The sequence below is a fragment of the Fragaria vesca genome, linkage group LG2, assembly GCF_000184155.1.
Source record: "Fragaria vesca subsp. vesca linkage group LG2, FraVesHawaii_1.0, whole genome shotgun sequence".
NCBI lineage: Eukaryota > Viridiplantae > Streptophyta > Magnoliopsida > Rosales > Rosaceae > Fragaria > Fragaria vesca.
In genome coordinates this window covers 27,926,236-27,932,020 of record NC_020492.1, presented here as the reverse complement: position 1 = coordinate 27,932,020, position 5,785 = coordinate 27,926,236, and positions in this window count along the sequence as shown.

The following is a 5,785-nucleotide window of genomic DNA, read 5'->3' as shown; positions in this document are numbered from 1 at the left end:
CGCACCACGTGGCTGGTGCGACCCTCCATTCACATATTGACATCTGTTCCCTTTTTACCACCTCATCTCTCTGCTGAGAAGAAAAAAAAAAGCAAAACGGATTTGTGTTCTTTGATCAAAACCAAACCAGCAATAATAGGTTCTAACTATCTCCCCGATCAATTACACCATCTCCTCTCCCAATCTCCCTCTGTCCCGCCGTCGGTTCGATCTACTCCAAATCGAAATCAAACCCAACACAGAATTTTTTTTTTCATCCTCTCTGAAATTCTAAAATACCCAGATGCAATCGATGAATTGGAACAAAGGACTACTCTGAGAATTGTTGTGGGGGTTTTTGTTCCAATTGGTTTGCCGGCGACAGGATCGACTGGTTTCATGGCAGCGGGTTTTGCACGGCTTAATGAATGTGAGATTTGCAGGGCTCTAAGGCGGTGGGTTTTGTTATGAACCTTCCTAGTTATATTTTGGTCTTGTAGTTAAACGCGTCGTTTTGGTTAAGTGTGGCGCGCGGGTGCATTGCATGAGCTAGGAGAGCTGTTTGGCATTTAGTTCTAGTCTTAGATGTTTGACACGTGGTCAGATCACAGACGTCAACATGGGATATAAATGCAAACACTGTAACCCTAATTCGGGCAACATGAATGAAAACTTATTTTCCTTTTGTCGTTTTTGCTTTCCTTTCCTAGTTTAGACCTTAGTTGTTAATTCAAGGGTCCAGATCCCTATTATCTGGTATCAGAGCCTTGCGCTCTTGAGGCCATGGCTAAGAACAAAGGAGCTCAAGGTGCTGGTCACCCAGCTTCGGGTTCACAAGGAGAGAACTCATCTTCATTTGAAGCTGAGTTCCATCAACACAAAGAACACACCGAGACTCAAATTGGAGAGATGCAAAACTCACTCAATATGTATCAGGAGAGGATGAACACCTTCCACACTGAGATTATGGCAGAGTTGCGGGCCATGAGGGAGTCATCTGTTGTTCAAATGGTTCTGGTGTGCTCCACCCCTCTTAAGTTTGGGTCCTTGCCCCCAGCGAGTGGATCTACAGCTGTAAATGGTCCCAGGATTCTGCAAGATCCACGCAAGCTATGGTGAGCTCAGTTCTGGGTGCATCAGAAAGTAAAAGGTCTACAAACTTAGCTCTAAATAGTGTTAATTCTACTGAGGGTGAGCAACTGCTGCAGTTTAATACTAGCCAACCTATTGTGCCTGATGCATCTGGAGTGGTTATGAATACTCTTGTGGTAACTAAGGTCTCAGATCCGAAACCAGTGCTAGATAAGGGAAAGAAGATTAGTTTTGAAAAGGGGCAGTCCAGTGGAAGTAAGTCATATGAAGCTGGAAATCATAGAGCTGATACAAATCAGTCCTCACAGTATACTCATTTTGGAGCTAACCCTGTTTCTCAAGCTCAGTTCAGACCTAATATTACCTATCCATACCACACTCAACAAGAGTTTATACCCTTTAACAATGCCATGTTCAGTTCCACACCAAGCCAATTCACTCCAAATTTTACCCAAACCCATTTTACCCCAAATTTTGTCCCAACCAATTTTGTTCCAACCAATTTTGCACAAACCAATTTTGTTCCCAATTTTGCTCAGCAGGGTTTTAATCAGTGTTACACACCTAACCTATTTTCTCAGCAACCCATATACACACAAGCCTCTACCGTAAATCCAATGCCTAATTATCCAAATCAGTTGGGAGCAGCTAGCAACTATGGTTTACAACCCCACATGACACCTCAGTTCACTCATTCTAGTGTGTTTGACCCGAATATGCCAACCATTAGGCAGATGAAGTTGGAGTTTAGTACCTTTGGGGGAGGAGATCCAGTGGAGTGGTTAACCAAGGTAGAGCAGATTTTTGACTTCTATCAGATCCCAGAAGATAGAAAGTTAGCTTTGGCAACTATGCACCTAACAGAGAAAGCTGCAGATAGGTGGTTCATGTTTAAACATGAGTTTTCCAACTCTTGGGCTGGTTTGTGTGAATTGCTTATGAGGGAGTTTGGAGGACAGAACAAGGGTGATTACCAGGCTGCAATAGCTCGGATGAATCAATCAGGGTATGTTGTTGATCAGTAGATGGAAGGGTTTACCAAACTCTCTAGAAGAACACCGGGCAATACTCCACAAAATTTGTTAGCTTTCTTTATTGAAGGTTTGAAGGAGACGTTGAGGTCGGATGTGAGAGCAATGAAACCGCGAACTCTATATGAGGCTTGTGAATTGGCAAAGGTTTATGAGGAAAAAGAGAAAGTTACCAGAGTAGTTAGCACTCAGCTGTAGCCAAGACCATTATTGCAGCAGCTCAGACCAACATACAACAATTATGGAAACCAACCAAGAGCTCCTCAACCAGTTAGGGCACCAGTGCCACAATAGGAGTAAATGTGGGGGGTAACAACAACAGAAGGTTGTCACAAGCAGAATACCAAGAAAGAAGAGCAAGAAACCAGTGTTTTTTTGTGATGAGATATTCAGGCCGGGACACAATTGCAGGAGAGGGCAAGCTCTTATAGTTATTGAGGTGGTACAAGAACCAGAAGAGGTAAATATAATACAGGAGGAGGTACAAGGAGTAGTGGAAGAAGCTCAAGAACCAGAAATGCAGCTACACTCTTTGGGAGAAGGGCCTAATAATCATACTATGCAGCGAAAAGGCATCTTAGGCAGGAAAAAGGTGCATGTTCTTATAGATTCAGGAGCTAGCCGCAATTTCATCCATCTTTCTGTCCTAAAATACACCAAGGTTCAGGTACAAGATATCAAGCCAGTGAGAGTAAGACTTGCTAGTGGTGATGTGATGGTACCCAATTCAGAAGCAACAATAGAATTGACACTACAGGGCTGCACCCTACTTGAGAATTTCTTTGTGCTTCCCATATCTGGTTGTGAAGTAGTGTTGGGAGCTACGTGGCTTAAAAAATTGGGAGACATAATATGGAATTTTGAACATATGTACATGAAGTTTATGTGGGAAGGCTTACAGCACCAATTACAGGGTGAAGTTGAACCTGCTGCCACTGTGGTGAGTTTTAAGTCCATGACAAGGACTTTAAAAAGGGAAAGAGAAGCAATGTTGGTGCAGTTACAGCTGTCCTCTCACCAGGAGCACAACAACAATAGTCATCCCCAGGTACAAGAGCTGATCAGAAAGTATGCCACTGTCTTTGAAACTCCTAAACACTTACCACCATCAAGATTACAGGATCACAGAATTGAGTTGCTTCCAAACACTGTTGCTGTAAATGTGAGGCCTTACAGATACCACTATTTTCAAAAAACTGAAATTGAAAAAATCATCCAGGAGCTGCTAGACAATGGGGTTATAAGACCAAGTGTGAACCCTTTCTCTTCACCCGTGCTCCTAGTTAAGAAAAAAGATGGAACATGGAGGCTTTGTGTGGACTATAGAGCCCTGAATGCAGTAACAGTGAAAGATAAATACCCAATACCTGTGGTAGATGAGTTAATTGATGAGATACATGGAGCAAAAGTGTTCACTAAGATGGATTTGAGATCAGGGTATCACCAGGTGAGAATGGCAGTTGCAGACATTGAAAAAACAGCTTTCAGAATCCACTCAAGACACTATGAATTCTTGGTTATGCCTTTTGGCTTGACCAATGCTCCCTCCACCTTCCAATCTGTCATGAATGAGATACTCAGGGTGTTGTTGAGGAAATGTGTCCTAGTCTTCTTCGATGACATATTGGTGTACAGCCCCTCCATGGAGTCTCACCTGCAACACTTGGAAGCGGTCTTGTCAAAATTGCAAGAGCACTCCCTCAAAGTTAAAGAAAGTAAGTGCACATTTGCAGCATACCAAGTGGAATATCTTGGTCACATTATCAGTGCCAAGGGAGTGGCAATGGATCCCTCCAAGATTGAATGCATCAGACAATGGCCCTTGCCAAAGACCATAAAGCAACTGATAGGTTTTTTGGGGCTAGCTGGATACTACAAGAAATATGTCAAAGGTTTTGGAGTTATTGCCAAACCATTGACTGACATGTTGAGAAAGGATGGTTTTCAGTGGAGTGAACAAGCAGTGAAGGCCTTTGAGTCTCTCAAGGAGGCACTGACATCAACACCTGTTTTAGCTATACCTGACTTCTCCAAAGAATTTGTGATTGAGTGTGATGCATCAGATGCTGGCATTGGAGCAGTGTTGTCCCAGGAAGGCCATCATATTGCCTTCATGAGCAAGGCTTTGGCGCAGAAACACTTAGCTATGTGTGTTTATGATAAGGAGATGCTTGCTGTGGTGGCAGCTGTGGAGCATTGGAGGCCATACCTGTTAGGGCATCATTTTAAAATCCTAACAGACCACATAACTATTGAGTACTTTCTTAAGCAGAGGGTAACCACTCCAGCTCAACAAAAATGGTTGGTAAAATTGTTGGGGTATGATTATTCAATCCAGTATAGGGCCGGACGGAACAATGCAACCCCTGATGCCCTCTCTAGAGTACCAACTTCAGCAACAATTATGAGAATTTCTACTGCAGTACATGATTTCATTAGAAGGATGAAAGAGGCCTGTGCCAAAAACACGGAAGCAACAACCATAATTAAGTTACTGCAACAGGGAGGTGAGAAGATGCATTTCAAGTGGGAAAATGACCAACTCTTCTACATAAACAAAATTTTTGTGCCAAAATCAGATAATTGGAGAAAGACCATTTTGGCTAAGTTTCATGGAGGACTAGTTGGGGGCCACGCTAGAAGGGCTAGAACTTACAAAAGGGTTGGAAGGAGTTTTTCTTGGCCTAGACTACAGAAGGAGGTGAAAGACTATATAGCTCACTGGGACACCTGTCAAAGGCATCATTATGAGACTGTGTTGCCACCAGGGTTGTTACAACCCTTAGCTATACCAGAAAAAGCTTGGAGCACCATTTCCATGGATTTCATAGATGGATTACCAAAATCAAAAGGCAAGACATCTATTTGGGTGATCATTGATAAGTTGACAAAGTATGCTCACTTCATTCCACTGTCTCATCCATATTTTGCAGCGTCTCTAGCAAAACTATTTGTGCAGGAGGTTTCAAGGATACATGGCATGCCAGATAACATAATATCAGACAGGGATCCAACTTTTATGAGCCTTTTCTGGGAATCCTATTTTGCACTGCAGGGAACACAGCTAAACAGGTCTTCAGCTTACCACCCTGAAAGTGATGGTCAAACTGAAAATCTCAACAAAACTTTGGAGCAATATATGAGGTGTACGGTGGGAGAGAAGCCTCACTCGTGGGTGCAGGCACTGCCATGGGCAAAGTGGTGGTATAATACCTCACACCATTCAGCAATCAATATGACCCCTTTTAGAGCCCTTTATGGTTACAATCCTCCTCTTGTCAACCCTTACCTACCTGGATCTACTGCTGTAGCAAGTGTGGATGAGCAACTGCAAGATAGAGATGAATTGCTAAAAATGTTAAAAGAGAACTTGAAGAGAGCACAAGAGAGAATGAAGAGGTTTCATGATAGAAGGCACACTGAGAGGTCATTTGTGGTGGGAGATTTTGTGTACTTGAAGTTGCAGCCCTACAAGCAACACTCGATGCAGAGAAGGGTGTTTCACAAGTTGGCAGCCAAGTATTATGGACCATTTGAAGTAACTGAGAAGATTGGGGAAGTGGCCTATAGACTGAAGATACCAGCAGAAGCAAAAATACACAATGTCTTTCATGTATCACTCTTAAAGAAGAAGTTGGGAAACACAGTGACTGTAGAGGCTCAACTACCTCCCATCACTGATG